General features: G+C 41.6%; 1 protein-coding gene across 16 annotated transcripts in view; it reads left to right on the top strand.

Annotated features, from left to right (window-relative positions):
- BNC1 (basonuclin zinc finger protein 1) overlaps positions 1–22,383 on the top strand; it is a 329,666-nt gene that overhangs the window by 233,254 nt on the left and 74,029 nt on the right. Inside the window, exon 1 of one of the 16 annotated variants that reach the window (XM_073568547.1) lies at positions 20,236–20,258. The exons of 14 other annotated variants lie outside the window; for them this stretch is intronic. The gene's annotated coding sequence lies outside the window, so the exon portion shown is untranslated. Of the gene's footprint in view, positions 1–20,235; positions 20,259–21,730; positions 21,785–22,383 lie in introns of those variants that run through there. One more of the 16 variants, XM_073568546.1, reaches the window with a different exon arrangement.

Here is a 22,383-nt window from a genome sequence, read left to right as displayed (position 1 = left end):
CCGTTGGCACCAATTTTTGGTAACCCAGATTTTCCTCCTGGTTGTTTTAGAGACCAATTTTTGGGTTGGCATATCAGTACTGACTTACGCCTGGGTTAGGTTTTGGTGGGAGGAGATATTCCATCTTTGGAGACCCTACAGGGACAGTTTCCCACTAAGACGCTCTCCTTGATGGAATACAATCAGCTGAGGTCGTTTATCCGGAGACACACGGGTGACCGCAGTTCTCGCCCCCCACGACACGATTGGAAAATTTACTACAGCAGCAGGACCCTCCCTCTCATCTGATTTCTCTCTTATACAAGGAATTCGACAGCGGGGATTTGGAAGCGGTCCCGAGTTACATGCAGGCATGGGAAGAAGAGATGGGATGTAAATTTTCTGCTAAGGACCTTGACAAAGCTTACCTTTTCACACACAAAATGTCCCCGGCTGGGGGCACACAGGAGGAAAACTTTAAGATACTGACCACATGGTATCTGTCCCCCATCAGACTAAAGTCTATTTTTCCGTCGGTAGATGACACCTGTTGGCGGTGTGGAGCCGAGAGAGGCACACTATTTCATATATGGTGGCAGTGCCCCGCTATACGACCCTTCTGGAAAAGGGTGTTCTTGGCTTATCATAGAATTTCTGGAGAATGTTCCCCCCTCCCCGCAAATTGCCATCCTCTTGATCCTCCTGAGTCCCATATCCACTCAGAAGCGGAGCCTCCTCCGGTTTTGTATTACCGCGGCATGCATGGTAATCCCATGCCCGCCAACTATGGCGGAATGGGTGTCGGAATTCGCAGGCATCTTTCGTATGGAAGAACTGAAGGCTGAATTGGAAGGGGACAACACCCGCGTGATCTGCGTGTGGCAACCTTGGATCTTGTTCAAGGAAACTACCGGACTATCTCAACTGGTCGAGGAGGCTTCTTAGAGGACGGCTCATAGGACTGGTGTCCGTTCCCCCCCCCTTTTTTTTTTTTTTTTTTTTTACTATTACCCCCTAAGTGTCCCACCCTAATTTCCTTCGTGTTCTTTCCCCTTCCTTTTCTGTCTCTTTATATCCTTCTTCTGAAATACACCTTTGCTGATACATGTAAGGATGTCGTTGTGTATGTCTGTAACTATTGTCAGCTTACGCTGGTCCATCTATGCTACCAATATGCCAGATGATATCTGGGGAGGAAAGACAACTCTCAAGCCTGTTCCAATGCATATAAGTAAGAAATGTATAATGCATGTTAATATAGATAGATCTATCAACCTATAATGCCTTCTCTTGGTCTGATTCTGGTAGATGGTAGTGCACATGAATATAAACCAACATTCAACCCATTGAAATGTCGCGAGCACTTGTCACAGAAGATGGGTCGGTTTTATACGAGACTGTTTATTCTGCATCCTTGTACAGCTGGATGTATAATATTTGCTGCCTTGTATGTTACCTTTGTCTATTGTTTTTCAATAAAAATAGATTCAACAATAAAAATAAGAAACTTTGTAATAAATCACATCAGGGCAGGGACATCTGCTTCTGTCTTCGCCAGGAGTGATGATTAATTCTCAAATTCTCAATTCATGGGTAAAATGTGTCTTTAGTGAATACAGACTTTCCCATTATTAAGATAGATAACTGTTGGCGCTCATAAAGTTATTTGGAGAGGGGAGCAGGAGGCAGAAGCTTGGTCTGTAGCTCCTCCTTTTTCCTTGTCCCTCCCTTCAAAGGAAAAGACAAATACCCGACAATAGAGAATTTTGAAAAGTAATGATCTCTCCTGGCCAATTCTGTTGCTTTTTTCTATTTTACTCTAGCAAAACAGGAATATGATACAAGATGAACACAACCAGTGTCCCCAAAAGGATTTTTTTTTAACTATTTTCAAGATAAAAACATAATAAATCTGATTTTGTTCCCAAGGAAGCAATACTATGTGATACACCTACTTATTTCAGGATCTTGGGTAATCTTGCACAAATGGTGGACTTTCCTGATATTCTGAAAATAATTTTTTATGATTATCACTGTCAAATAAAACCATTGTGCCTGTGATGTGATCATAATGACAGTAGAAGCCTTCAGCACACAACCTTATATTTATTGACAGGATGCTGCTGAAGTAAATGATACTTGGATAATGATAGCGGTGAGCATGTCAAAGATCATATGAATCAGTCTAGTTGTTGTACGCCTCCAGGAATGTAAATAAATATATTGGTGAAAAGTATATTCATAAAACTGCCCCCTATAAAAATAAAATAAACCGCATTTAAAACATAAAAAAAAATTAAACTATAAATGGCAGGCAAATACCAGCGCCATACAGTACTCATATAAACCATTGATGTGCCAAGGTATCAAAATAGTACAATTAAATGCCCAAGATAAAATTACCAAATGATGCAAATACCATACATACTATGTTTACACAGGGTTTGTGAGGAGTTTTCTAGGAGCAAATCCTCTCTAAAATCCTCCTCAAAAATCTTTTCAAAAATCGCTTGGAAAACTCTTCCTATTCATTTTAACCCCTTCATGACCATTTTTGCGTTTTCGTTTTTCCCACCCCTTCTTCCCAGTGTCATAACTTTTTTATTTTTTAGTCAAAATGGCCATGCAAGGTCTTGTTTTTTGTGGAACAAGTTGTATTTTTGAATGACATCATTGGTTTTAACATACAGCTCTGGCAAAAATTAAGAGACCACCACATCAAAACCCTGTCATGGGCAGCCTATTCTCCAGACCTGAACCCCATTGAAAACCTCTGGAATGTAATCAAAAGGATGATGGATAGTCACAAGCCATCAAACAATGAAGAACTGCTTAATTTTTTGCACCAGAAGCAGTGTGAAAGACTGGTGGCAAGCATGCCAAGATGCACAAAAGCTGTTTTTAAATCATGGTTATTCCACAAAATATTGATTTCTGAACTCTTCCTGAGTTAAAACATTAGTATTGTTGTTTCTGCATGATTAAGAACTTGTTTTCTTTGCATTATTTGAGATCTGAAAGCACTGGATTTGTTTGTTTTTTTAATTTTGACTATTTCTCCTTTTCAGAAAAAAACAAACAAAAATTATTGCTTGAAAATTTGAAGACATGTTGTCAGAAGTTTGTAGACTAAAAGAACAATTTACATTTTACTCAAAAATTATACATATAAAGAGAAAAATCAGACAAACTGAACATTTGAAAGTGGTCTCTTAATTTTTCCCAGAGCTGTATTGTGTACTAGAAAACAGGAGAAAAAATTCCAAGTGCAGTGAAATTGCAAAAAAAGTGCAAATCCACAATTGTTTTTGTTTTTCTTGTTTACTATGTTCACTAAATGCTAAAAATGACTTGCCATTATGATTCTCCAGGTCATTATGAGTTCATAGACACAAAACATGTCTAGGTTCTTTTATATCTAAGTGGGGAAAAAAAAATTGCGTGGTTCTTGAATTTGGTGCAAAGTGAAAATTGTGTTTGTTTTTTTCTGTCTTGAACAAAAGTCGCATTAATTGCACCAAAATACTGGCATACTCAGAAATGCACTAGTAGATATTAAGAATAAAGTTGCGCCAAATTTTGTGACTTATTCAGAGTTCCCTAGCAGCCTGGTACACACTGCCCATACAGTCTGATCTAGAGTGCCCGTACAGCCTGGTCCACAGTGTACTTACAACCTACTGCACACTCTCTTTCCAACCTGGTGCATACTGGTTGTAAAGCCTGTTGCTTAGTGCCCTTACAACCTAGTGGACATTGCACTTACAGCCCAGTGAAGAGTGTCCATACAGCCTGGTGCTTAGTGCCCTAGCAGCCTGATCCAGAGTGCCCATATAGCCTGGTGCACATTAAACTTAGAGCCTCGTTAACTCTGCCTGTAAACCCTGATGCACAATGCAATTGCAGCATGGTGTATATACTGACCGTAAACATGATGAAATTATCAAACAGAGGATCTGGTCGAGGTGATGGTGTGGCCGCTGCAAGGAGAGGATGTGGTCGATCTGTGCCTGTTATGTGCCCAAGTGAAAAACCTTCCTCCGGTGCACACAGGTGCCGGGATATTCTGCGTCATATTGTAGGCTCGAGTAGCGCTGGCAAAATGGTGAGGGCACAACATTTTGAGACTGTGTAAAATTGAATGAATGACAGTGCCTCCAGTTCCTTCGCATTTTCTTCCACCCGCTCCTCCTAAGTAAGCGCAGATTTGGCACCTGAGAACCATGGTCATCATTTTTCCATCTCACCCCCTAGCAAAACAGCCAAGCTGTCTGAGCCCCAAATCAGGTCGCTGTCTCTTCTAGTTTTTGATGACTCCACTGGCTGGGGTTCCATGGCCCATCCACCTGACCCTGGCCCAGCAATGGAATAGACTGACTGCACTGATGCCAAACCACTTGTTATGTCTGAGAATGAGTACATGGGAGGGCCAGTGCACATGTGTAGGATAGGCAAAGGGAAGTGCTGATCCAACAGGAATGGGGGTGACCCACTTCTTGGCGCCGACAGACACGAGACATAGACAAGAGTTATATTCAACAGGTTCTGCTTTTATTGGCCGCCTTTCTTGCTCGCAGGCCCGAGTACCTTCACTACTTAGTTTGTTACCATCGTGGTGTCCTTCGTGGCTCTTCCCACCGTGGCTGCCCTAGGCATATCCACCACGGCGTTTCACACTTCAAAGTACACCGAACACTTGGTACTCACAAACTGTCTCTGTCCGTGACTACTGTCCTTTTGGGTCACCCCCCCGTGACCGTCTCCACTGTCAGTTACTCTCTGAAGGCTTTTTTCCACCTTCCTCCCTACAGCAGGTCCTCCTCTCAAGTGAGCTCCCTTGGCTGACTGGACTTTGCAGAACCTTGCCTGACCTCTTATACTCACAGTCCTAGTAGCCCCACCCACTATCACCTGACAGTTACCTTTGACCAATGGCAGTTACCTTGACCCAGGGCAGTTACACAATCGCCCCCTCCTATACTCCCCACTGCCCTCTAATGGTCAAACTGCCACATGACAGCCTTTTCACTATCTCTCTGTCTCTTACTCAGACAGACCTGTCCATCAGCTCAACCTCCCCACACATGGTCAGTGGGCGACTGCAGCACATATCTGAGGATGAGGAAACACAGTTGCCAACTGCTGTTCTTTCTGCTGTGTCAAGACCAGCAAGGAGGGCAGGGGTGAGGAGTAGGCAGAAGATGATGCAAGAGATGAAGTCCTAGATGCCACATGGAGCAAAGACAATCAGTGATGTGCTCAGTTCTGGGGAAGGAGGTGGTAACGCTGCCCCAGCAGCACAGCAAACGAAGGAGTAGGGTGGAAAAGCACAGTGTCCGACCCCTAGCCGGTAAGTCGGCTACAACTACCCACTGTGCCAAGGAAATGAGCATACCAAAGGTAACTCAAAGGAGCTCCCTGGTGTAGGATTTCTTCAGACAATGTCCTGAAGAATGAGGCTCAATATGGATACTCTTGTTCAGCGGAAGGCAAGAGCGTGAGAAACTTTTGGACAAAATGACTTGGGGTCGCCCTTATTGTTAGTAACCAACTAAGACAAAGCAGATATCTGGGGGCTGATATTAAAGCTAGAGAAGGGAAATGGATTTGTCCCTTCCAGTCTAAGACCATCCCTCGGGCGCAGCTGAAATGGCACATCCATTAGGTATGCCAATTCTGGTGCATAACCTAGGCTCTTGGGATAATGGGATTGTGGGGTTGATGTCAACTATGTAATGTCCGCTGACATCAAACTCACGGGTTGGTAATGCAGAGGTGTCTTTCAGACACCCCCTTATTAACTTAGTCAGTAAAAAGAGAAGAAAACACACTGAAAAATATGTTTATATGAAAGAAAAAAACTAACAATTTCCCTTTTTCACTCATTTATTGCAAAAACAAATAATAATCCACAGGGTCCACCATAATTCATAATATGGATGTCCCATGAAGATCCCAGTCTTCTTCATACAGTCTATGGATCCCCATTTAGAGAACGCCTTGGTTTTGTTTCCTTTTTTATTTTTAACTTCCTGACATTAGACGTAGCCATACGTCATGGTTGGCTGGTACTTAATGACCTATGACGCATGGATAAGTCATGGCGGTTTTGAGCGCACAGAAGCTGTGCGTGCAATTTCCACCAGATGTCAGCTGATTCTGATAGTGGACAAAATATCGATTGCAGTATTTAGCAGGCAAGGGAGGGAGCCCCCTCTGAACTCTTTTCAGGGCCCCGGCGAGGTCATCGCAAGGGGCCAATCTTTGCCATGGTGACCCAATATCATCATGACGACATCTGGGTCACCAGAGCTAGCAAACTTGCTACATCATGCTCCGATGTAGCAAGTTTGTCTCTCAGTGCAGCGCTGACAGTTTGTAAAACATAGCACAATTCCTGCTTTGCTATGCTTTACAAACTATCAGATTGCAAAAAGTGAAAGTCCTACAGTGGGACAAGGTAGAAAAAAAATTTGTACCATAAATAAATATTTTTATTAAAAAAAAATAAAAAAGGACACATTTGGCATTCCACATCCGGAACGACAAGAGCTATAAAACTGGGCCACTAGTTAATCCCTTCAGTGAATACCGAAAAAATAAAATAAAAAACAAGGCAAAAAAATTATGCTTTTTCATCATACCGCCGAACAAAAAGTGAAATAAAACGTGATCAAAAAGATGAATGTAAATAAAAATGGCACGGCTGAAACAGTCATCTTGTTCCACAAAAAAAATCCACATTACCGCTCCATCAGCAGAAAAATAGTTATAGATCTCAGAATAAAGCGATGCAAAAATATATTTTTCCTATAAAATAGTTTCTTTTGTGTAAAAGTGCCAAAACATCAAAAGAATTATATGGTATTGCTATAACTATACGGACCCGAAGAATAGTGCTTCCTTATCAATTCTACCTTAAGCGAAATGGTATGAAAAAATAAAAAGCAAAAACAATTCCTGAGTTGATGGTTTTTGCTCATTCTGCCGCATGATTGTGTTGGCTGAAATAGGGAAAAATTATAGCTCTCAAAATATGGCGATGCAAAAACCTATTTTTGCAAAAAAAAAGCATCTTTTAGTGTGACAGCTGCAAAACATGAAAACATTATATAAATCTGGTATCGCTGTAATTGCACCGACCCAAAGAACAAAGTCACCTAATCACTTACGCTTGAGGAATGATGTAAAAAATAAAACCAGTTCTTCACCTGCTGTTGGTTTGTTCATTCTACTCCCAAAGATTGCAGTAAGGCTCGGCGCTGTGGGCTTGCACTGGGGTTTCCGTGTAAATCTCTGATATTCATAATTGATATGGAATCTCCCTGTGGAAATTTCCCTATAATATAGAAGTTATAGACACTGTGGACACTGTCTGGCTGCCTATAATTCCAGTGGTGTCCACCTAAATGGCTCCAGTGCCACCCCAAAACAAATTCAGCAAGTTCTGCACTCTTAAATCCAAATGCACCTGTCCATTTTGAGCCCCACAGTGTGCCTAAACCACATTTAGCATCCATATATTTGGCATTTTTCTAGCGATGAGAGCCCACCTAATTTACGAGTGCGTGTCTCCAGAAGCATTAGCTTGGCACAATGTACTGGTCAATACAACGTTCTAGTCACTACAATGGCAGTTTTCAATTTTCACTCTGCAACATCCACTGCTGGTTGTTTTTGGAAAATGCCCATGGAGTCCAAATTGTCTCTACACATGTAGATATATTTGTAAAGGGGTATAATTTCCAAATCTGGGTCACTTGAGGGGGGATTCTTCTCTTCTAGCACTTGCGGGCCCTGTATATGGAGTCTGTAAACAATTCTAGGAAAATCTGCAGTTCAGGAGGCAAATAGCGCCATATACAGAGTATTTCTACATTCAGAAGAAATTGTGTGACAAATTTTGGTACCATTTTTACCCATTTCCAAGTATGAAAATGTAATATCTGGGGATAAAACTAAATTTTGGTGGGAAAAATTGTATTTTTCTTAACTGCCCAATGATATAAAATTCTGTGATACTCCTGTGGTGTCAATATGATCAATGCAGCCCTATATTAATTCATTAAGAGGTATAGTTTGTAAAATGGTGTTTGGTGGGGGGTTTTGCTGTTTTTGGCACCTCAGGGGTTCTGCCACTGTGACATGGCACCCTCAAACCAGTCCAGCAAAATCTGAACTCCAGTATTGTGCTATATCTTTTCTGAGCTTTACACTGTGCCTCAAAAGTAGTTTTAAACCACATATGGGGTATCTATTTCTCGAGAAAAATTGCACAACAAATTTTGGGGTCCATTTTCTCCTGCTACCCTTGTGAAAATAAAAAAGGTGGATAAAAAATAATTTTTGTGGGAAAAAAATGTTTTTTTTTATTTTCACGGCTCTGTATAAACTTTTGTGAAGCAACTTGGAGTTCAAGACGCACCTTGAGGGGTCTAGTTTCCAAATGGGCTAACGTGAGGGGTTTCCACTTTTTAAGTACATCGGGGGCTCTCCAAACACGATATGACACCTGCAGACCAGTCCATCAAAATCTGTGTTCCAAAACGTCACGCCTTCCTTTCTGAACCCTGCCGTGCACCCAAACAGTAGTTTTTCACCATATATGGGGTATATGTGATTTTTTTTTTTTTTTTTTAATTTTCATGGCTCTATGTTATAAACTTCTGTGAAGCACCTTGGGGTTCAAGATGCGCCGCACACATCTCGATAAGTTCCCTGAGGGGTCTAGTTTCCAAAATGGTGTCACTTGTGGGGGATTTCCACTGTTTAGTCATGCTCCCAAACAGTGGTTTTCCCCCACATGGGGTGTCGGCATGCTTAGGAGAAATTGCACAACAAATTTTGGAGTCCATTTTTTAATGTTACCCTTGTGAGAAGAAAAAAAATTGGGGCTGAAGTAAAATTTTAGTGAAAAAAGTTATGTTTGTTTTTTTTCCTTCCACATTCTAAAAATTCCTGTGAAGCACCTGAAGGGTGCTTCTTGAATGTCATTTTGAGCACCGTTAGGGGTGCCGTTTTTACAATGGTGTCACTTTTGGGCATTTCCTGTCATAGACCCCTCAAAGTCACTTCAAATGTGATGTGGTCCCTAAAAAAAATGTTAAAAAAAATTAGAAATTGCCATTTCAAAAATTGTGCTGATGTAAAGTAGACATATGGAAAATGTCTTTTATTAACTATTTTGTGTGACATAACTCTGATTTTAGGGCATAAAAGTTCAAAATTTGAATCTTGAAAAATGTTCAAAATTTGCCAAATTTCCATTTTTTTTTTCACAAATAAACACAAGTCCTATCTAAGAAATCTTACCACTATCATGAAGTACAATATGTCACTAAACACCATTCTTATAATCACTGGGATCCGTTGAAGCGTTCCAGTGTTAATACCTCATAAAGTGACACTGGTCAGAATTGTAAAATTTGCCTGGTCATAAAGGTGCAAACAGGCTTGGGTTGAAGGGGTTAATACAGAGGGGAAAAAGATATATTTTTTATATCAAATTTTAGATTCCTTAGAAACTTGCATGCTGTTGTAATTCAATGCTTGCAATATATTCGCAATACTATAGTTATACTGTAGTATTTCAGTATGAACAATCATGGCCTCCTATGAAAAATAATTTATTTTCTTATGTTAAGGATGGCATCACATAACAGAGTTTTTATGGTTTGTGTATGGACTGAGATTTTCAAATCCGTTGTACGTCTCCTGAACCAAACTTAAAGGGAATCTGTCAACAAGGTATTGCCACCTAATGTGTTACAGCATAATGACCCGTATTCCAGCGATGTGTCACTTGGTTGCTTACATTTTTTTTTTTTTTTTTTTTTAATAAAATCATTGTTTTATCAGCAGTAGATTATCAGTAGAGGACTAGTAAACCTGCTGCCAGGTAATTCCTCTATATTCATTAGCTTTTTATAACCCTGCCTCCAACCCTGATTGCTTTCTGCCTACACAGAGTGTACACTTTAAGCTGCCAATCAGTGGTGTGGGCGGGGTTATACAGACATCAGCATTCAGAAACCTGGTAGATCAGCAGGATAATAAAACTGTGAGTTTATCAAAACTGTAGCAAGTAGCCCAGCAAGTGATATACATTGCTGTAATTTCTGCCTCTGACCTTATATAATACTGCTCTTATATGGGGTAACAAAAACCTGGTGGCAGATTCCCGTTAACAGCCTCATAGGACGTGTGAAGCTGGTATTCGGAAAACATTTTAAAGCCTTGTTCACACATTGAACTCCTGTGAACTGATTTTGACTGATGCAAAATATATCATAAACTACACTCCAAGTAAAAAGTTTTAATTTAGTTGCAGAACAAATAATTTCTAGCCATGTGGATAATGTTTAAATGCAGCCTGCTATGTTACTGAGCAGAGATGCATCTGATAAGGTAGCCAGTGTCTGTAACACTCTCCTCATCAATCCAGGATGAACACTGATAATCCTTTTATGTTCCTTTACATTCCTTCTCCATTTCTTACAATGAATTGATCCATCGCTAGTTGTAAAGATCTCTGGTTTACAGCATACAGGTGTACACAGTAGCATATTTGCACTCATTCTACAAGATGACCATCAATAGTCTTCGCGATCCATTAGTACTTTATATTTAGACTGTTTTTTTTCTCTATATTAAGTAATGAGGTTTCCATAACGTTAAAATTACAAATATCCATTTCATGTATAGAGAAGAAAGATGACTTTCTGTGCAGGTTACGGTGATGACTTCCAGATCATCGAATGCTTCAGGCACAGTTATGTCACCCTTATGTCTCTGTGACCCTTCCTAACCCACACTGGTCAGCAGGCTAAATCTAGTGTCAGTATTGTTTACTTGGCCGAGACTGATGGCCTCCAGGTGGACCCTTCTGTACGGTTACCCTGCACTGCTACTTTGGAGCTCTTCTAATCTCTGGACTTCGGGACCTTTTTGCTGTAGCAGTAGTTTCTTGCAAAAATCCTAATCTTGGTGAAACTTCTAGATACATGAACCCTAACATGTATTGCCGTAATTTTAAATTCACTCTTGTAATTTATGCTATGCCCTTTTGACATGGCATAAAAGCCATTTTGCATCCCATATGTCCCAGAAAATACCAAGATTTTTTTTTTCATTTTTCCCTAGACATCCCTGTCCTTGGAGATTTATAGGGCTTTCTTTGTAAACATTATTCCATTAATTCCATTAAATGGTCTGTCTACTTTAAACCTCTTTGACCTTGACAGTCCTGTTGAAGATGTTGATGAGTGAACATTCCTACAACAAATTCATCCTATATAACATTTAGTGCCAGCAACATCACAGATTGCAGGGAGCAGATCATGTTTTGCTGAATAGAATATTCCCTTCTTTAAGTGGCTCACCAAAACGAAGGCATTTTAATTACAGCCAGGGCCATACAATGAACGTTTTCAGTAAATTATACATCTGGATTTCTTGTGTTGGAAGTGACATATGCTGTACATGGCAAAGTGATAAAGAAATGATGAAAATATTTGTATAAAAAGAGTTATTTTTATATTTGCAATATCCCATCTTTTTAGTAATCCAAGAGGAAATCGTCCTGTTTCTGCTGACCCTCAAAATCCGGGATATTTGTTAAAATCATTGCATGGATTGAATGCTTGTCTATTCCTTCTTGCTGTTTTTAGCATTGCTTTTAGAGAATGACTTTGTATACTTGGCATTGAAAGCGGCATATTTCAATTATATTTGTATGTGTGTGCAACACATTTTTATTTGTTTCATTTCTATGGAAAGTAATGAAAAATCTCTGTATACAGCGGTCTGAAACTGAAGGCATAAGGAGGCACATTAGAAGTCTTAGGCCAGGATCAACCATGCGAGAAACTCGGACGAGTCTCGCATCTTAATACCCGGCACTGCTACCGGCACTTGGGAGCGGAGCATGCGGGGCTGCATGTCTTTCTATGCAGCCGCACGCTCCGCTCTAGATTGCCGGAGGCAGTGCTGGGTATTAAGATGCGAGACTCATCAGAGTTTCTCGCATGTGTGATCCCGGCCTTAGGGAAGTATTCCTACCCTTCAGTCCTGAAGGCCCACCAACTGATCATGTTTTCAGAATCATCATCTGGCCAATACTAAGGGAATCCTGAAAACATGAACAGTTGGTGGACTGGAGTTGTAGAAAACTTCCATAGAGTAAGTGCAGACAAAGTCTTTAAGACGCCAGAAATTCTACTGAGGTTTTCATAGGTGAAGTCACATCAGGGAAAAGCCAGCTCCATTTTTCCTGAAGCGACTTTTGTTGACTGCTTTGCCAACGTTTTTGCCTTTGCCACTGGCATTTTTATTGTTCTGGAATTTTACTCTACAACTAGTGAGACGCTTCAAGAATGTAGTTTTTACTTTTCTGTGCACTGTTCGTTTTTTGTAGCAGTTTTGGAACTTTACTAAAAAAGCCCTAGCGGAATCCACCTGAAAGAGATGTTGTGTACAGTTTACAATAAGGCTAGTACTACACCACGACATGTCGTGAGCAAGGAATTTCCTTTTTTTTTTCCTTTGCAGGTGTGGGTTAATCTGCAGGTTGAGTGGCCTGACACAATGCAGCACCCGATCTGAGAAGTCTGCTGTAGGGAGGAAACTTTTTTTATTCCCCCGACAGCCTCGGTGTTTCAGTCATAGGGTTGACGCTGACACTGTTTCTGTCACCGCTCTGCACTTAGAGAAAAGCGGCTGTAATCACACCCTCGGGGCACTGACTGACAGTCAGTTCAACAGTAGGACTGGTTGAAAGTCAGTGTGGAGGTTTGGTACAGCTGCCGCTCTTGATGCACAGAGCGGTGTGTGAAACCATGTCGGCGCCACACGTATGACTGAAACAGCGAATTTCCTCCCAACCTCGGGGCTCTTGGTGCGGTGGCTGCATGATGTCAAAATGCCATTGATCTGAAGATTTTCCCCATAACTGTAGCTTAACAGCGTTTTTATACATGACTTGTTCCCTATTAAGTTTTATGTGCAAATTTTCTCCATAGAATTGCGTTACATGCTTTGAATCTGCAGGTAAAAGCGCATGTTATCCACTCGTAACTTTATCACTTTAGTTTTGTGAAAGCCAAATAACAAGAAGTAACAAAAATAAAACCACTTTATTTAATACTTGACATGCCAAAAATAGAAAGAAAGCAGCGTCAAAAATGAGATAAAAATGCATATAAAAAATTGCACCAAAAATGTATTTGAAAAATGCAAGTAATCCAATTTATTTAATAAGGTGCATAACTGGTGCAGGAAACCTGTAACTTAAAAAACTCACAAAATACTCTTTTGTGGGAATGTAGCCTAAGGTATGTGCAAATGTTGAGTATTTGCAGTAGGTTTTTTCTGCAGCAGGAAAAAACCCTGCATAAAATGTTTCGATGCACTTTTTTCCCATTAATTTTGTGAAAATTGCTAAAAAAAATGGTTTTTCATATACTAATCTTAATGAAGGGCTTGATTGAGTACGTTTCCCAAACTCTCTGAGAAGTGCATACCACTGAAAGGAGTTTTCCCACAAACAAAAGTTCATTTTAGGGAAAAGATCTTGGACTAATAATATCTTCCACAATTGGATGTGTTTAAATAAAATGTTCCTGTGCTGAGATAATCTTATAAATGTGCCCCTGCTGTGTACTGTGTAATGGTTGTCTCACCATGCAGGAACAAGTTGTGAGCCTATGACATCTCCTGGGCAGGGGAGGAAGCAAAAGAGTATACAGACATTACAGCATGGGGTCACAGCAGATTCTTTCTGTAAAGTAAAACATTTCCCATCCTGTTTTAAAACAATGTCTTACTTCAAGGAATCAGCTATGATCACGTACTGTCTTGTCTGTATATTTCTTTGTTAAAAAAAAACCCATGCAGTTTTGCTTAATTTAATGGGTGGGAATAGCCACACCAGGTTCCTCTCCAACTCTTCCCCAGCTCCATCGATTTTTGGTGGAGCTGCATCAAACTAAGCTAAAAAAGGCCAAAAATTGCAAAGTTACTACGTAAGTTTGCATTGGCCAAAAATGATGCTACTTTTCAAAGACTTTTATTCCAGTTTTCTGGGGTAGAAGCACAGATGAATCTCCTCCATTTACTTTACTGCAGGCTGTTCTTGCAATGGAAAATATATTTCACTATGTTTTTCAAAAGTCAAAAATGGATCCCAATATACTACACATCATAACATTTATGTCAAAAGGACTCCACGAACAGGTGCTTCTCACAAAATTAGAATATCATCAAAAAGTTAATTTATTTCAGTTCTTCAATACAAAAAATGAAACTTATATATTGAGTCATTACACACAGCGTAATCTATTTCAACTGTTTATTTCTATTAATATTGATGCTTACAGCCAATGTAAACCAAAATGCATTATCTCAGTAAATTAGAATACTTTATAACATCAGCTTGAAAAATAATTTTAAAATCTGAAATATTGGCCTACTGAAATGTATGTTCAGTAAATGCACTCAATACTAGGTCGGGCCTCCTTTTGGCTCCAATTAACCCCTTCATGACCCAGCCTATTTTGACCTTAATGACCTGGCCTTTTTTTGCAATTCTGACCACTGTCCCTTTATGAGGTAATAACTCTGGAACGCTTCAATGAATCCTAGCGATTCTGAGATTTGTTCTTTCATGACATGTTGGGCTTCATGTTAGTGGTAAATTTAGGTCGATAATTTTTGCATTTATTTGTGAAATAAATCAGAAATTTGGCAAAAATTTTGATAATTTTCTAATTTTCAAATTTTGAATTTTTATTCTGTTAAACCAGAGAGTTATGTGACACAAAATAGTTAATAAACAACATTTCCCACATGTCTACTTTACATCAGCACAATTTTGAAAACAAATTTTTTTTGATAGGAAGTTATAAGTGTTGAAAGTTGACCAGAGATTTCTCATTTTTACAACAAAATTTACTAAACCATTTTTTTTAGGGACCACCTGACATTTGAAGTCACTTTGAGGGGTCTATATGGTAGAAAATACCCAAAAGTGACACCATTCTAAAAACTGCACCCCTTAAGCTACTCAAAACTACATTCAAGAAGATTATTAAACCTTCAGGTGCTTCACAGGAACTAAAGCAACGTGGAAGGAAAAAATGGACATTTAAATTTTTCCAACAAAAATTTTCTTTTAGCATCAATTTTTTCATTTTCACATGGGTAACAGGATAAAATGGATCCTAAAATTTGTTGGGCAATTTCTCATAAGTGCACCGATACCTCATATGTGATCATAAACCACTGTTTGGGCACACGGCAGGGCTCAGTAGGGAAGGAGCGCCATTTGACTTTTTGAATGGAAAATATGCTGGAATATTTGGCGGTTGCCATGTCGCTTTTGGAGAGCCCCTGTGCGCCTAAACATTGGAGCTCCCCCACAAGTGACCCCATTTTGGAAACTAGACCCTCCAAGGAACTTATCTGTATGCATAATGAGCAATTTGAGCCCCCAGGTGCTTCACAAATTGATCCGTAAAAAAAGAAAGTACTTTTTTTTTTTCACAAAAATTTTCTTTTAGCCTCAGTTTTTTCATTTTCACATGGGCAACAGGGTAAAATGGATCCTAAAATTTGTTAGGCAATTTCTCCTGAGTGCACCGATACCTCATATGTGGTCATAAACCACTGTTTTGGCGCACGGCAGGACTCAGAAGGAAAGGAGCGCCATTTGACTATTTGAATGGAAAATATGCTGGAATATTGAGCGGTTGCCATGTCGCATTTAGAGAGCCCCTGGGTGCCTAAACATTAGATCTCCCCTACAAGTGACCCCATTTTGGAAACTAGACCCTCCAAGGAGCTTATCTAGATGCATAATGAGCACTTTGAACCACCAGGTGCTTCACAAATTGATCCGTAAAAAAAAAGGACTTTTTCACAAAATTTTCTTTTAGCCTCAGTTTTTTCATTTTCACATGGGCAACAGGATAAAATGGATCCTAAAATTTGTTGGGCAATTCCTCCTGAGTACACCGATACCTCATACATGGTCATAAACCACTGTTTGGGCGCACGGCAGGGCCCGGAAGGGAAGGAGCGCCATTTGACTTTTTGAATGGAAAATTAGCTCCAATCGTTAGCGGACACCATGTCGTGTTTGGAGAGCCCCTGTGTGCCTAAACTTTGGAGTTCCCCCATAAATGACCCCATTTTGGAAACTAGACCCCCTAAGGAGCTTATCTAGATGTGTCGTGAGCATTCTGAATCCCCCAAGTGCTTCACAGAAGTTTATAACACAGAACTGTGAAAATAAAAAAACAAAAATTTTCCTCAAAAAATGATATTTAGCCCACTATTTCTTATTTTTACAAGGGTAACAGGATAAATTGGACCCCAAAAGTTGTTGTCCAGTTTATCATGAGTACGCTGGTACCCCATATGTTGGGGGGGACCACTGTTTGGGCTCGGAAGGGAAGTAGTGACGTTTTGAAATGCCGACTTGATGGAATGGTCTGCGGGCGTCATGTTACGTTTGCAGAGCCCCTGATGTACCTAAACAGTGGAAACTACACAAGTGACCCCATCTTGGAAACTAGACCACCCAAGGAACTAAATCTAGATGTGTGGTGAGCACTTTAAACTCCCCAAGTGCTTCACAGAAGTTTATAACGCAGAGACGTGAAAATAAAACATAATTTTTTTTCCACAAAAATAATTTTTTTAGCCCCCAATTTTTAATTTTCCCAAGGGTAACTGGAGAAATTGGACCCCCAAAGTTGTTGTGCAATTTTTCCTGAGTACGCTGATACCCCATATGTGGGGGTAAACCACTGTTTGGGCACATGTCGGGGCTCGGAATGGAGGGAGCACTGTTCGACTTTTTGAACGCAAAATTGGCTGGAATAAATGGTGATGCCATGTCGCGTTTGGAGACCCCGTGATGTGCCTAAACAGTGGAAACCCCTCAATTCTATCTCCAACCCTAACCCCAACACACCCCTAACCCTAATCCCTACCCTAATCATAACCCTAACCACAACCCTGACCCCAACACACCCCTAATCCCAACTCTAACCCTAACCACAAGCCTTACCCTAATCCCAACCCCAACCCACCCCTAACCCTAATCTTAACCCTAATTCCAACCCTAGCCCTAGACCTAACCCTAGCCGTAGCACTAACCCTAGCCCTAATCCTAACCCTATTTCTAACCCTAACCTTAACACTAATTGAAAAATAAAAATATTTTATTTTATTATTTGTCCCTATGGGGGGTGATAAGGGGGGCAGTGATTTATTTTTTTTATTGTGATCACTGTGAGAGTTTATCACAGTGATCAAAATAAAAAAATCAATCTGCAGTCGGGAATTTTTCAAGATGGCGGCGCCCATAAACCGGGAAGGCGAGACGGCCAGGGGGACTTTGCAAGTATTGTGAGGGGGGGATCAGAAGGTGGGGGAGTGGAGGGGAGGGGGGCAGACTATGACAGCGGCGGCCGATCACCGCCGTTCGGCGCCGTCAGTCAGTGTGGAGGGGTTAAATTAGTGTCTCCAGCCATGGCAGATGCTATTTCAGCATCGGCCATGGCTGGATTGTAATATTTCATCAAATTTCATTGATGAAATATTACTATCGCTCTGGTTGTTTCAACAGCCAATCAGAGCGATCGTAGGCACGGGGGGCTAAGCCACCCCCGCTGTGGTGAAGCACAAATCCTCCTGTCACTGCGGGTCAGGTGACCTTTCAGTGACCCCGGTCACTCGACCCGCAGGGGGGCTTTGAAGTCATGACACAGCATATGCGTCATGGGTCGGATTGGCACCGACTATCATGACGCATACACTGTGTCCCACGTCAGGAAGGGGTTAATGCATCAATGCGGCGTGGCATAGAGGCGATTAGCCTGTGGCACTGCTGAGGTGTTATGGAAGCCCAGGTTGCTTTGAAAGTAGCCTTCAGCTTGTCTGCATTGTTGGGTCTGGTGTCTCTCATCTTCCTCTTGACAATACCGGTTAAGGTCAGGCGAGTTTGCTGGACAGTCAAACTCTATTGGTTGTCTATTGGTCATGATTGGCTTGACACAAGGAATGCGACACTTGTAGCCCATGTCCTGGATACTTCTGTATGTGGTGGCTCTTGAAGCAATGACTCCAGCAGCAGTCCACTCCTTGTGAATCTCCCCCAAATTTTTGAATGGCCTTTTCTTAACAATCCTTTCAAGGCTGTGGTTATCCCGGTTGCTTGTGCACCTTTTTCTACCACACTTTTTCCTTCCACTTAATTTTCCATTAATATGCTTGGATACAGCACTTTGTGAACAGCCAGCTTCTTTAGCAATGATCTTTTGTGGCTTACCCTCCTTCTGGAGTGTGTCAATGACTGCGTTCTGGACATCTGTCAAATCAGCAGTCTTCCCCATGATTGTGAAGCCTACTGAAGCAAAGTAAGGGGCCTTTTTAAATGCTTAGGAAGTCTTTGCAGGTGTTTTTTGTTAATTATTCTAATTTTACTGAGATAATGACTTTTGGGTTTTCATCGGCTGTAAGCCATAAACATTAACAGAAAAACACGTGAAATAGATCACTCTGTTTTGTAATGACTCTATATAATGAGTTTCACTTTTTGTATTGAAGAACTCAAATAAATTACATTTTTGATGACATTCTAATTTTATGAGAAGCACCTGTATGTTCAGCCCAAAGAAGGCACTGAGAGCATATATCATAAGTGCCCTGTGAATTTAGTCTAAACAGTTTGGAGGAAACCTGTTCATGTTTCCATTGGACACACACCACTTTTGGGGAGTATTGGTATTTTGGGAATTATTATTACTGTGCCATGAGGAGTAATACGCAAGAATTCTAAAAAAGGATCCAGACAGTAAATGTAGATAAAGGTAGAGCCGCCATCAGGGTATTACTTCCCTTACTGGTGTATGGGGCCTGGTGAACAGTGGCAGAGGAGGGACTGGACCCATTTCATCCCCCTTTTTGCTTCTGCTCACCGGGCCCCAGGGTACAATAATGTACTGTGCGCTGGCAAACATCTTGATGCTGCACAGTCATCAAAACACAGCAGCACCGCAGATCCAGGGCTCTCTCCGCCTCTTCTGTGATGCTGTGGTGATAGGATACCAGAAGTGGAGCTGTGCCTGCAGGGGATTTTCTGAGAGATAAATATGAAAAACTTTTTTAATAAAATTAAATAAATTGGTGTGGGGAGCAAACGATGATGTATCGAGGTGAGGTAACTCGAATAATGATGAATGGGGGATGGAGGACAGCAAATGATAATGAACTGAGGGTGGAGCAGGGAGAACAAATGATGAACTTAGGGTGGGGGGAGTAAATAATGATGTATTGAGGCTTTGGACAACAAATGATTAATTGAGGGTTTAGGATTGGGGCACCAAATAATGATAAACTGAGGGTGGGGGAGAGCAAATTATGCAGTATTGAGGGTGGGGGGAGACCAAATGATGCTGAAATGAGGGTGGGGGAGAGTAGCAGATAATGAATAGAAGGAGCTCCTGTGTATAATGTCACTGTTGATCCCTGTATTACCTGTACACAACACTATATGCAGAGCTCTTGTGTAGAATTTCATCAGTGATCCCTAGATTATCTGAACACTGATACTATATACTATATACAGAGCTCCTGTGTATAATGTCACTGGTGATCCCTGTATTACCTGAATACTCACACTATATACAGAGCTCCTATGTATAATATGACCAGGGTATTACTATCCTTACTTGTGTATGGGGCCAGGTCAGCAGAGGCAAGGAGGAGGGGCCCGGATTTACTGAGACACGCTGGCAGCATGTCTCACATACTTCGGGCCCCACCTCTTTTCCTCCTGCTCATTGGGCCCCAGGTACAGGGATGGCACTTTCCTGCTGGGCCATTGGCATTATGGGCAGGGCCGGCATTTGGGATAGGCAGACCAGGCAAATGCCTGGGGCCCCCACCTACAAAGGGGGCCCCCTGTGTCTGCAGCCCCTTTATGAAGTGCCCAGATGGTTACAGCAGTGAATAACGCTGTGCATCCTCTGTAGTCCCGAAGCGTCTCTCACACACCCCCTTGCAGCCCCCCCTCTTTCTCCCTGCAGTCAGGTTAGGTTAGAAGTTGAGAGTGAGGGGGAGGGGCCGATTACAGCACAGCAGAGGTCAGAGCCAGGCCAGCCAGGAAGCTGTCTGCAGCCCTGTGTGTCTGTTATCTACTCCTGAGTCCTCATCATGGTTTCTCCTAGCACTGTCCTGAGAATGGATCTGTACAAGTGAAGTCGCAGAACCTGGTAAGTATATGTGGATCTGTACATGTGCAGTATACAGTGTGTGTCTGTATATGTGTATATAGTATATGTGTGCATATATGCAGTATATAGTATGATTGTGTATATCTGTGGTGCATATGAGTGTGTGTGTATGTATATATATATATATATATATATATAATATACAAATAGTATGTGTTTGTATATTATATTTGCATACTGCATGTGTGCAGTATATTGTGTAAATATATAAACTTTATATGTATGTGAGCATACTGTATACAAACTGAATTTTTCTGTGTGTATATATTTTATATAAGTGCATGTGCACACTGTGTGTCTGTACATTATTATTCATTTTCTATAGCGCACTGTATATACTTTAGTGTACGTTTCTATATTTATAAAGTATATATGATGTGTGTACATCTATAGTGTCTATCTGTGTTTATGTGCTGCATATATAGTTATGGAATTGTAATGTCGCCATAATAGGAATCAGCAGTTTACCGTATGTCTAATGCCTGTGTCTTACATTAGGGCCTGTTCACACTGTCTTAACTGCGCCCCGGAGCGTTCTGCCTGAATTCCCTATAGAGCCATAGATTGCAATGACTGGAATAGAGTTCACATGAATCCCACATGTGATGTTTTTTTTTCTGAACGTGTCCGTGTTCCAACAGCCACAGAAAAGTGGACACTTTTAGATGAAAAAACACAGACTCTGAGGGTAGGTGCACACGATCAGTAATCGCTGCAGTTTGGACGCTGTGTACTTGTGCAGTGTCCAGATGTTACAGCATAGTGGATGGGATCTCAAGAAATCCCATGCCCACTATGCGTCCACAGGTGCCCGCGGCTTGGACATCTGGCACGTATTTCCAGATCGCAACATGTCAATTTATCTTGCGGAGACGCGATAAATCTCACCTGTACTTCTATGTAAATTTGGTGATCCCATTAGGTTATATTTTTGTACTATTTACTGATGGTGCCCGCTTAAATTGTCTTTGAAATCTCACCTGTACAATGTATTGGGCGCAGTGAATCTGCACGGTTCAGTGATCACATGTGGAGTCACCTGTGTTCAATGTGCTGCGTTCAAAGCGCTGCCAATTCCTGATCATGTGCACCTGGCCTAAGAAAATAAATCGGTCAATTTCAGAAAAAAAAAAAAATTCATTTGACCTCTGCTGGTGTCAGTGCCGTCTGTGGCCCCGTCGGGATTTACGTGAATCCTATTTTAGGGGTATTCAGGCAGAGCCCCCGGACACACTGCAGAAGCGCAGTGTGAACAGAGCTTAACATCCTATTGTGTGGACTAGTGCAGTCTACTATACTATTCCGTGCTGTCCCAGTGCAGCAGCCAGACACAGACACCAGCCAGGAGACTTTTTTTTATATAAATCTTTTACTGTCGTCTTTCAACGTTTCTGCAGCATTTTTTTCCCTATTCAAACGGATGGAACACAAAAATGCAAGTGAAAAGTCTGCAAAAAAGCAGAATATTTCCTGCTGACACTGTAGATCAATCCACAGCAAAAATGGTGCGCGTGAACAGACACTACAAGGGTTTTCTGAGAATGTAAAAATAATTAGCATGAACTGATAAATCCCCTGCGGCTCGAGCTCTGATGCTCCGGGGGTCTCTGCCAGTCTCAACACCGGGCCGCAGTGGTCTTGTGGCTCTGGGGGTCTGCCACTCTTGACACTGGCCTGCATTGGTCTTGTGGCTCTGGGGGTCTCTGCCAGTGTCAGTACTGGGCTGCAGTGGTCTTTTGGCTCTGGGGGGGTGTCTGCCAGTCTCGGCACTGGGCTGCAGTGGTCTTGTGGCTTCGGGGGTCTCTGCCAGTCTCCAACACTAGGCCGCAGTGGTCTTGTGGCTTCGGGGGTCTCCATTAGTCTCAGCACTGGGCTGCAGTGGTCTTGTGGTTCCGAGGGTCTCTGTCAGTCTTAGCACTGGACTGCAGGGGTCTTGTGGCTCCGGGCGGTCTCCATCAGTCTCAGCACTGGGCTGCAGTGGTCTTGTGGCTTCGGGGGTCTCCGTCAGTCTTAGCACTGGGCTGCAGTGATCTTGTGGCTCCGGGGTCTCCGTCAGTCAGCACTGGGCTGCAGTCATCTTGTGGCTGCACCTTATATTATAGCT

Source organism: Dendrobates tinctorius, unplaced genomic scaffold, assembly GCF_039654945.1.
Source record: "Dendrobates tinctorius isolate UK_male_01 unplaced genomic scaffold, ASM3965494v1 ptg000022l, whole genome shotgun sequence".
Classification (NCBI taxonomy): domain Eukaryota; kingdom Metazoa; phylum Chordata; class Amphibia; order Anura; family Dendrobatidae; genus Dendrobates; species Dendrobates tinctorius.
This window is presented reverse-complemented; position numbering and strand designations above follow the sequence as displayed.